General features: G+C 34.4%; 1 pseudogene; it reads right to left on the bottom strand.

The window, feature by feature from the left end:
• Positions 1 to 2,806: 2,806 nt before the first annotated feature.
• LOC117904543 lies at positions 2,807 to 12,412 on the bottom strand (annotated as a pseudogene).
• Between the last annotated feature and the right edge of the window lie 236 nt (positions 12,413 to 12,648).

Genomic DNA, 12,648 nt, shown 5'->3' with positions numbered 1-12,648 from the left:
CTTCCAATAGAAATACGGTAAAAAAAAAAACACTTTAACTATTTTATCATATAAATACTATTATTTATATAATTATAAATTAAAAATATTAATTTTTAAAATAAAACTTTAATCAAGAATTTTTTTTTTATAATATAATTCAACTAATAAAACCCAATTCAATTAATTATTAAAAAAGTTTTAATGAGTCTTTATCTGTGCAACAAATGGCTATTAATTAGTGATGTTGAAATTTATACTAGGATGGATACCCACCATGACAGCTTATAATTGCCACCATTGATGCCCAATTTATTGACTTTACAAATTTGCTCTAAATCAATGCTGGCAAGTGGCAATGATGGTTAAACCAATTTCAAAATTCAATATAAATTAAAGTTGGTAATGATTATTTATATAGTAAAAAGAATATTGAAAAATGGAAATTTGTCAGAGGGTTTCTCCCGAGCCATCATGATTGATTGATTGATTGTTGAATATTCTTGGGCTTTGACCTTCACCCAAAAAAAAAAAATGTACAAATAAAAGGACTAGTATTCCGTAGCAATCTTAATAATAATAATTAGAGCATAATCATTGGTGTATCTATCCACATTGTCTCTTCATCACTCAAAGCTAATTAAATTCTGATTATTCCAAATTAGAATCTCTCCACAAGCCTCTCCTTCTAAATGATTAAAAGAGGGGTCCATCATCCTAATTAATCCAACCCATGTTTTGGATCTCTTCTTAATCTTTTTTTGTCAGTGTAATGATACTTAAATAATATGAAATTATAAATTTTTATGTGTCACACTTTTTTTTTTATAATAAGGTGTATTATTATAATAATTATAAAGTAAAATCATGAATTATAGGAAAATTTTGGAATACTTTTTTGAAATACTTAAGACTTGAAAAAAAAAAAAATGATTGTTTCATCATTCAATTTTTCATTCAATGGAATCACACTAAAATTGAAAACCATTTTATTTCACAATATAAAAACCTTTTACACCTTTTTCTCAAAGAACTTTTCTTATCGAGAAAGAAAAAAGTGAAAGAGAGAAAGACCCATTTTTTTTTTATTATTATTGTCATTATCATTTTTGGATGGTTTCTAACTGTTTCAACTCCTAAAAACTTTTCCTTCTTTATCTCTTAATTTTTCCTTCTTTTATCTCTTAGTTGGTTGGATCGAGTTGAGTCAATCCAAGCATCCATCCAACTCCAACATGAAGGGTTTTATGCCATCCACCAATGAAGGAAAAGATAACTTATTTTATAATAATAAAATGAGATAATAAATAAATAAAAATTGAGGGTTTTTTGGTTGGCAGTGAAGATGTGAAATTAGAAGTAAGGGAAAAATGTGAGAGTGGGGCCCGGGGTGGGGTCCAGATGGATGGGTAGATGGATGGGAGGTAGGGTCCATTGAGGATGATGTACCTCCCATTAACAACAAGATAGGCATTATTATTTGAGAAGTGACAGATGAGGCATGTGGAGCAAACTATCCACGTGGACTAGCATGCAGACAAATACACCACCCTCTGCATCTGACCCTCTAAATCTAATCCTAATTCCTCACCACAACATAGGATTCACTACCGACCACTTTCTATGGGACCCACATTCCTTCTTTCTGATCATGATCTACGGCTTATATTTTCCTGATTTTAACAGTGGCCACATCATGGCCTTGTAGTCTTGATCCTCGTGGATAAGGATTCTCTGTTCATTCTTGAGCATGCCTACGTGTTCGAAAATATTTGCTAATACTGTTACGATTTAAAAAAAAAAAATTATTTTGGAAGTAAAATTTTATTTATTAACTCAAATATAAAAATAATTTTTGTATTTATTTTGATATTATATATTTTACGAAATTTATAATTTTGTTTTCATATTTTCAATCATTATATCATAAATTTATTTATTTTATCAATTTTTTACTTTTTTTATATTACTTATTTTATAAAATAAAATTTTTTATTATAAAATTAAATTTGTGTTTAAAAAAGAAAGACTAAAATGTAATTTATAAAATAATATTAATATATGTATTATTTAAGTGTTAATTATATCTATTTTTGTATATTAAAACATTAATAAAATTAATTATCACATCTCCTTTTATTTTAATTTGAAAATATAATAGTTTAATTTAAAATATCCCAAATTATCAAAATGTATTACTATAATAAAAATTTTATAATGATTAGTTATATACGTAAGAAGAAATTAGTAATTGGATTATTAAGATTTTAAATTATGTTTGGTTGCTAAGAAAACCTTACAAATTTTGTAAGTTAATATTTGTTGTCGTATGCTGCATCTTAGATTTTATATGATGGATGGTAGTTGTTCAAAACAAAGTTGGGACGTACACTTGTTTCATGGATTTACAGTGAAATGTCTAAGGAAAAAAATTTCAAGTCTACATTAAAAGCAATGGGACATGTAGGGACCAAAACAGATATTAGGTACTGGGGTAGATATGAGAAGGAAACAAGAGGCCATCTCAAATTCACCCTTGTCTGGTCTCACTTTTGCTTTTGGCATTCGGAATATGAGATGTTAGCGACGTGTGCCTTTCACCTCATTCCATGATTCCTTCACCTTGTGTGGCTGCTCTCATTTTTATACACTTAAACCAATTGCTTTGTAAAAAATAAAACAGATTTCTAAGAATATGTTCACTAGTCACCACTACTACTGGCACCAGCCTCCAGACAGTGCATGGCTTAATTTTATTTTTCCACTCATTTTTTAGTTTTTCCTTTAACAAATTTATTTATTTGTAAAAATTCTAAGTTACAGACAGTTTCAGATTCCAATAACAAAGTGCTGGGTAATTTATTGCTCTGGCCTAGCTGGGATTGTCTGGATCAAGTTAGAAGATGGAGCTGAGTTGTCCTATATACCTGGACCTAACCTGCCTGAACTACAAAAGCCCACTTTAGATTTGTAAAAACCAAACAAAAACAAGCTTCATGTACACAAGCAACACCAAGTACCAATTATTTCCAGGAGCAAGCAGGCTGCAGTTCCAGCAATGGCAGTTCCTTTAGTCTTTGGAACACTAGTACTTAAACATTTTACAGGCTAACCAGAGAAAAAAACTGATTTGAACATGCACTTGGGACAGGTGGATCATATCTCAAACACCATCTGAAGGAGGATGATGTGGATGAAAGCCACGTTGGTCGCAGTGTCCTATGATCGACATGCCACCCGGGGTTGTCAGGCGGAAAATGCCATGCTTTCTGCATATGTGAAAAAGAAGGAAAAAATTGCTTAATATTCATATAGCATAGATGATAATGCATTCCTTCACCAGATGAGAGAATTCACTCTTACTTTGAAACATCCCTTGGTGCCATGACCATTGCTATGGCTTCTGGTAGCATTGTCCGAGGAGGTAAAGAGAGCATTCAGATGAATAAATTATTTAAGACCATATGCTTAGGACCAATAATAATGGTGAAAGGACATACCTGATATGAGTAATAGGTATGGAGATCAACAGAAGACATGAAACAGGACTGGACAGGATGAGTCTGAAAGCCAAACCATGGTGAATGATTAATCATTATTGATACAAAGGTTAAGCAAAGGTAAATCACTGCATTGGAACAATGGAAGCATATAAAGATTAGGTACTATGCACATGCACCAAATACACGGACAGGGAATGGAAGTGACATATACATTGCAGAAACATATAGCCAATCTCACAGTTCATCAGCATAATGTGGAATTGTTTCTCGAAGGCAAACAGGTAAGGATATGTTTATCTCAACTCCATTGCAGTGAACTAGAAAATAGGACAGCAGGGCAGCTTCCCTTCCAATCTCATCTTCCTTACTGATAATCAAGATCCAAGATAACAAAAATGGTTGTGCAGTTATTACCCATCAATCAATTTTCACTACTCCATTTCTGCTCCTTGTTTGATTTAAAGCATCCAAGTCTTTACTATATTAAGACCTTTAGATTCTATGATACTGTAACCATAGTTCTGACTGTGATTTAAACATTGTTTTAGTCTCATCAACTAAAACTACATTATCAAAAAAAAAAAAAAAATACAGCATAGGAAGAGAAAATGTTATGAGAAAAAGATGAGAAAATGATTGAAAAAAAACACTAGAAAATTAATTAAAATTAAAAACCCAAGGTGAAACATGACAAACACTATATGAGATTTGAACTCTGAAGTGTCCCTTCTGATAGGACAAATAACAAAGTAATATAGTATTATAGAAAAGGACCACTTGAGCTCATGAAATGTGTTGAATAGGAAAGTAAAAGGTGATTAAATAGGGTGAATGGCATAATTAATTTAATCATGAGATAGTAACAGCTGGAGGTAATATTCCTTGAATGATCTAATTGGAGAGAGAGGCTGAGAGGAGCAGGGCACATGGTTTCACTTTTATCCTTCATGTAAAAGAAATGAAATAGAGAAATGTGCTGTTGAGTTTTATGCTAGTGTGCCTAGAATCACCCACTGACTTATCATATACACATCACCCTAAGAAGAAGGTTATGACCCACTCTCACCTCTCCTCTTCTACTTTTCTCCTTTTTTTCCACTCCCATCTTTTTTCATGTTTTTTAAAGCATTCCAGAAGGACTTATTCACTCCCAAGATAGTCCAGAAGAGGAATTATTTTGTAAAAGTTTATGGAAGAACAAGAAATTCAAAACCTCAGATTAAACAGTACAAGTATTGCACATACTTCATGGATCAAGGATAAGTTATAAATGCTATCAGAAACCAGAATGCAGGCTTAAAATCCAATGAAGAAATTTGAGTGTGTAACCATCTTTTGCTATTTCTCCTTCACTTCTTTCTCAATGAGTTTACGACTGGATCTGAACCCATAAAACGACACCTACCCCAACTTAAAACCCCATTTACTTGATTGAGAAAAAAAAAAGGAGAGAAAAACATGCTAGCAGTATCATCCACAGTAAACTATTTTAGATGAATTCTTACTCTGATCTTGTATCGTTCACATTTATACATAACATGATAAAGCAATCATTCCCTAAGAAAGACAAACCTAAAAAGCATTAATTACAACAGGAGATGAAGACCCACCAATACAGGTGCAATAAGCAGCAGCTCATCCAAATTGATTTCACGACACGATGTTGCTCAAGATGGCTCTTTTGGATAAACAAGCCAAAGAGATGTATCAATATTATCCAATGTACACCAAAATTCCTGTAGCTTCCCCAGGTGCTGGGAAAAATAACAGTGGTCAACACGCTTCGGTAAACCGTCAAAGTAAGAACTTGTGAACAAGAAACCAAGGAAAAACTCATAACTTGCTTAAGCAGCTAGCCATCAGGACCTCTAGGAAATACTGCATGAAATGTTTCAGTCTTGAGTTCACTGACCATTAGAAATTAAAAGTATAAGGCGCATCCTGAAGAAGAAGTAAATGACATTTAAGCTGAAATGGACAACTTCAAATCCAAAAGATCAGAAGGAAACCAACCCCAGAAATTGAAGGTGGACATCTTGGATAGGTCTTTTCCAATTCAATTTCTGTAATATGTGCTCTTCACATCTTATCTCTAGCATTCAGAAGCACAAAATCTAGAGTCTTCTACATAAACAAGTAGGGGAAAACAAAGATCAATAAAAGAAAAAAGAAAAGAAAATTGTGGCATACAACTATAGAGTTATTCACAAACAGGCAACTGAAAGACCCCTTTCTAAGTTGATATGGCACACAATTATGACCAATTACAAATTCACACACTCATGTTAATACTATACCACAGATATTTATACAGATCTTCAACAACAGGTCCTTATGCAGAGTGCAAGAGTTTCTCAGTTTAATCTAATATGCATCCCCAGCACACCAAGTTAGAAATATAATAAGAAGAAAAAAAAAACCTGCATCACATCAATGTTACGGATATATATGCACACAGAGTTTGATAAATGTTCCATGATCACCTTGTTGGTTAAAAGAATGTGGAGCATTAAGAGAGTATGGACAAGCTATATGTTCAGTCAAACATGAAAGGAAACCACTGCCTTTCTAGAGACTTACCCTGTTCGTGGTATCCAAAACAAGCATTCCAATGCAGTACATTTAATCTTCTTAAAAGGCACCTATTTTCTGGTCCAGTTGAAATTGCCTCAGTCTACTATATTAAGATAACTTGCACCTTTCAACATATACACTAAGCTAATCACATTATAATCACCATCCAAATCCCCATCAAAAGAAAACACTAAGCTATCTACATCATAACAGCATTACTGTTTGTGGGTCTCATGAGTGCCTTCCAGTATACAAGTTTGTTCCGAGCAAATAGTTCAATTCCATGTAAACCAGATCCAGAAGGGCATTTCTGCACTGAAATGACTAGTCCAATATCATTCTAAATAAGAAACTTGTATAGGCTGTTACCCATGGTTCTTGAATTTATCCTTACTAATTGCTTCTACCCAAGGATAAAAATATCGGTTTTCATGGAAATATCAGGATATATAGGGAAATATTGGCAGAAATTTTGATAAAAAATGTTGGTGAGACAAAAATTAATAAAAACTCATAAAAATGTTAAGGAAAACTTCTACAAATGATAAAATAAGAAATAATATACATATGCAAGTTTTATATATATATATATATATATAAAATATTTTGTGACATTCTCTAATAATATACAAAATTTAAGGACACATTAAATTTAATATTATAATATATTTAGTTTGGATATATTGAAGGATATAAAAAAAATATGATAGTATTTTTTTTTTTTTTTTATAACCGTGGATGTTCGGGCCAACTTACGCGCACCTCGACTAATCGCACGGGGCCTTGAAGTTAACAACCGGGTAAAACCTCCAGTGGCCCTGAGGTGACTCGAACTGGTGACCATTGGAGAGCAAACCCAAGGCCGGACCAACTGAGCTACCCCTCAGGGTTAAAAAAAAAAAATGATAGTATATATATAAGTAATTTTTTATTTAAAAATATTGATAATTTTATTTATAAATTTATAGGTGTTTTATATTTAATTATTATATAAAAAACATAGAAAGATATATAAAATTGACTTATTTATAATAATTTTATTTTAATTAATTTATAATATATATAGTTGCATGTGCAAGTATAACACAACAAGAGATTTGATCTATAATGGTTGCAATAAACCTATGGCATACTTGAGCACCTAGGTTCAATTATTATCCTTGGCCTTGTGGTTGTACACTTTAATTTTTTTCTTAGGTTAAGAAACAATCTCACATCAGAAAGTTAAAAGGGAAAAAATAGTAGATTTAATAAGGAACACACCATCATGTGTTACAACTACTTCCTAGTCTGGGCTAGGCCTTCTATATAGGGTTAGGGTTCCTTTCCTCAATTTGTGGAATGTTTTAAAGAAGATTTAGTGCTAACGTGGCACTGATTAAATCAGCAAAAATCAGCGAAATATTGGAATATCACCAATAAATCAATAAAAATCGGCAAAACAGTGACGATATACTTTGGCGCAATGAGATTTCTCCACCATTTATCGTATCAAGAAGTCCTAATATGCAATATTTCACCAAAATATAGTCAACATTTTGCGATTTTTTCAACCTTGTTGCTACCCATATCTGAACTTTTTCACACTTAGTCTAAATCAATGTTGAAAATGTCAAGAAATATAACCGATTTTTTGGCAAAATATTCTACAATATGTAGCAGGGAAAATCTTGTTGGTCCGAAGTTCTTTATATATCGTCGTTGTTTAGTTGATTTATCGACAATATTCCAATATTTCACCCACTTTTCGGATTTTTTTGCACCTTTAAAATTTTTAAGGCACAAGGTGATGGGCTCAAATGAGAAGCAACAAAGCAACCCAAGCCCAAGCCTAACCCATAGCTAACTTATGTTGAAGGAAAGAGATGTTTCTTATTAAAATCCATCATTTTTTCCTTCAACTTTCCGATGTGGGATTGTTCCTTCTTAAAACGAATAAAAAATTTCATGTAGTACAACCACAAGGAGGATCAAACCTAGTCTTAATGCATGAAATGGGCTTTATCTGACCATTGGACCAAACCTCTTTCAATGTTAAATTTTGCTAATGTTATATATAAACATATATATATATAGATTAAATGTGCATATATTACTATCTTACTATGTTTTTTGTATACTAGTTAAATATATACATTTTTTATCATTTCTTTTATATCCTTCAATATATCTAAACTAAATATATTATAATTTTATTATTAATATGTTTTCAAATTCTGTATATTATTACATAATGCCAAAAGTATTTTATATATATATAATTTTTTTAAAATAAATAACTTGAATATGTATATTATTTCTTACTGTATCATTTATTGAAGTTTTTCTCAACATTTCTATGAGTTCTCATCAATTTTTGTCCAACTAATTTTTTTGTCAAAATTCCCACCAATATATCCTAATATATTTGTAAAATCCAACTACCAATATATTCGTAAAACCTATAATTTCATCCTTAGTCTAAATCATCTTAATGAATTTTCAAGTAAAAGGAAAAAAAAAAAAAAAAAAACAATTTGATACAAGATTGAAACTACACTACACTGATGGAGTTGCTTATAGCATTAGCTGAGATCGCCTAATAATAAAATTCGTTCTTTCGAACTATGAAGCAAAGGGACTAGGATTGGAATGCAATGGAAAACACAAGTAAACATGTGTCCCACAATCATCATAAAACAATATCAAATCTAACACAAACCAAAAAATTGATGGTTTCACCATAACTATCAGTTGGAAGGTTTAAGCAGTTAACCAACTTGAAAACCAAAAAAGAGAGGAGATTCTACATAAATACATGGAGACCTCAAAATGAATGAAGTACCCACGTTTAACACGTGTTAGAACCAAAGTCCATGGGTTCATATATCACACTTGTGATTACTTTATTTTTATTTGCACAATATCTTATTCACATATATCCATAAACAAAACTAGAGTAAATTTAATACTGAATATAGGTTTCTCATACGCCAAGAAATGTTCATTTACTTATATGCCATTGAATACTTAAACATAGAGGCAATCTTCATAATGCGCATGTTCAATCTCCAAGATTGGGCCTTTGAAGCTTCAAATTCTAAGTGCCAATTCCAAACATGGGTTCAATGAATCTCCAAGAAACGATTTGGGTGCTTGATCCAACAAAGAGATTGGATAAAGGCCTTCACTCAAGAACTATTGCATTTATTTGCATTAGCATAACATAATAATTCAAAAACTAGTTTTGCCTTCATATTTGCTTGTACATTTATGAGATCAAACATTCTTTTTCAAACCCAACAAAAAACAATAATAAATTGCGGGAAAATATGATATCATCTACCATGCATGTCTCTTTTTCTTTTTGATGCTTGGTTGAAATTAGCCCCTATGCTCATAGAAGCTACATGTAATAAGTATCCATTTCTAGAAAACTTCAATAAATGCAAACAAGACCTAATAGAAGTGTAGAGAAATATAAAACAAAAGTTGCAATCTATCTTACTCACTTAGAATCACATCAATTAGATAATATTTGTCTAACAACAGGAAAAATTTCACATGCTCCATAATTTGACTAACTAAACCAGATGTCATAAAAAACTACCAATGATGTCAAGGAAATGAGTGTACTGGCCAAATATCATAGGGGCCAAGTTTGTCTCATGTATTTTTTCAAGAAACTTTTATGATATCCCACATCCAAAAGGGGAGAAAGTTACTAAGGCTATATACGTATGAACTCCTCTTAACTTTGTAGACATGTTTTAAAGCCATGAGAGTCCATTTGGGTTCAAAGTGGACAAAATCTACATAATTGAGAGTAGGTCATTACAAATGGTATTAGAGTTGATCCCCAACCCCAATGTGGGGCATTGTTTGGCCCCACGAAAGGTGTTTGTCTGTTTGACTTCGTAATCCCATGGGACACAATAAGGATGTTATGTTTGTATGAGGAGTCTTTGTGATATCTCACATCGGATAGGAGAGAAAGTTACTGAGACTATATATGCATGGACTCTTCTTAATTTTGTAGATGCGTTTTAAAGCCATGAGAGCCCCTTTGGGTTCAAAGCAGACAATATGTATAAGGTTGGGAGCAAGTCATTACAACTTATGAGAGAAGTACCACATAGTCCATAAAGCTATCTAAGAGTCTTGAAAATCCATTTGTTGCATACATCACCACAACCTTTTAAAGGATATGCTCCTAAGTAAATTCAGATTCTAAAGTCTCAAATATAAGGTGGCATTAGTTTTATAGGGAAATTAGATCATGACTATCAAGCAGGACAAACTTATGATTAATTTCTTTTAGGAGTGTAAACAGTACACATACTAAAATATTACATGGAGGTGCAATTATCCAAGAGTATTCAAATATGGTATGTTCACCATGCATATTGAAAAAGTAGAAACCACCATTGAATCACACACTAAAATAACTGGACAATGGAAAGCATATTAAACAAAGCAGCTTTTGCAACTGTAGCTGAAAATTTTAAGATATGATATCTCAACCAACTAAAGGTATAAGTAATGCACATAAACACTGGGCAATTATTCAAAGTAGCCATCTAGTGCAAAATTTAATAATTTAGTAACTTCTGAACGCTATAAAATAAATAAATAAATAAATAAATATGGCATGTACAAGCAGAGTGTAAAGAAAACCTGGGTGAAACATCATTGATACTCCATACAGATGAATAGTTTATTTCACATGCTTGTTTTCATTTGTCATGCATTCCAAATGCAACACTGCCAACATGCTCAATGCAACATTTCATCTCAGTGTTGTGCCCATTGTATACTTTTAATATCAATTCCTTCCTTCACCATTTCATAGAGTGGGCTCATTTCTCTCAATTTCTCCACCTGCTGCACCGTGAGTTCCACAGCCCTATCAATTTCAGCGTCTGTGGTAAACCTCCCAATCCCAAACCTAATAGAGGTATGAGCCATATCCTCATCCACCCCCAACGCCCTTAGAACATATGAGGGTTCCAAACTTGCACTTGTGCATGCACTCCCACTGGAAACTGCCACTTCCTTCAACCCCATTAGCAAACTCTCCCCTTCAACGTAAGCAAAAGACAAATTCAAATTCCCAGCATACCTCCTCTCCCTACTCCCATTTACCACCACACCATCAAGTTTTGCGTTGATCCCGTTAAGCAGCCTTTTTTGCAAAGCAGTGATTTGCTCATCGTCATACTCCATTTCTTTCATTGCCAGCTCACATGCTGCGCCCATTCCCACAACCAGCGGAGTTGGGACTGTCCCACTGCGAATTCCCCTTTCTTGCCCACCACCATTCATCTGCGGCTCAACCCTAATCCTTGGCCTACGCCGCATATACAAGGCCCCAACTCCCTTGGGCCCTTAAATCTTGTGCCCACTCAAAGACATCAAACTCACATTCATCTTCTCCACGTCAATCGGAATTTTGCCCAAAGCCTGAGCCGCATCAGTATGAAACGGAACACCCAACTCTTTACACATCTTCCCTATTTCTTCAATCGGCTGAATCACGCCAATCTCATTATTCACCGCCATCACCGACACGAGCCCTGTTTCGGGCCTAATCGCGGACCGAATTTGATCAATATCAACAATCCCATCAGACCCTACCGGAAGGTACGTAACCTCGAAACCTTCCTGCTGTAAATGGCGGCAGGAGTCAAGAACACACTTGTGCTCCGTTTGCGTAGTGATGACGTGGCGCTTCTTGTCCTTGTAGAAGTGCATGACGCCCTTGACGGAAATGTTGTTGGATTCAGTGGCGCCGGAGGTGAAGACAATCTCCTTAGGAGAGGCGTTGATTAGCGCCGCCACCTGTGCCCTTGCCTTCTCGACAGCGAGTTCCGATTCCCAGCCGTAGAGATGAGTCCGGGAATGAGGATTCCCAAAGCTGGAGAGGTAGTAGGGAAGCATAGCATCGAGAACCCTAGGGTCCACAGGAGATGTTGCCTGCACATCAAGGTAAAGCGGCCTTCCAGAAATTTTAACCCCTTTCATGCTAATCCCATATGCATCCTCGTACGATTCCTTCGCCGCCACCGCCGCTGTAGCCGTAGAAAGGTGGCTGAGGAGGCGGCAGGTGGGACTGGTAGTTTTGAGGGTTTGGAGGAGTCTGGAAGCCATGGGTGTGATGAGTTGTGGTCTGTTGAGGAGTGACAAATGGGGCATGTGCAGCGAACTATCCACGTGGAGCAGCATGCAGACAAGTACACCACCCTCTGTATGGCTCCTCTAGTCCTCAAATCTTCGATCCTCACCACAACATAGGATTCACTACCGACAAACCTCCTATGGGACCCACATGCCTTCTTTCTGATCATGATCAACGGCTTAGATTTTCCTGATTTTGCCAGCGGCCCTAATATGACATCGTAGTCGTGGAGAAGGATTCTCTGACGTAGGCAGCCGGCGCTGGTTATTCATTTTTCGAAAATATTTGCCAAAATTCTTACGAAAAATATTTGCAATGAACAAAATTTTATTCAACAACTCAACCCATTCAAAAGCATATTCCACTCCCCACCCCCACCCAACACCAACGCCCCAGAGTTTATGAAATAAAATCAAACACCAAACAGCCTATTTC

This window comes from Vitis riparia, chromosome 17 (assembly GCF_004353265.1).
Source record: "Vitis riparia cultivar Riparia Gloire de Montpellier isolate 1030 chromosome 17, EGFV_Vit.rip_1.0, whole genome shotgun sequence".
Taxonomy (NCBI): domain Eukaryota; kingdom Viridiplantae; phylum Streptophyta; class Magnoliopsida; order Vitales; family Vitaceae; genus Vitis; species Vitis riparia.
This window is presented reverse-complemented; position numbering and strand designations above follow the sequence as displayed.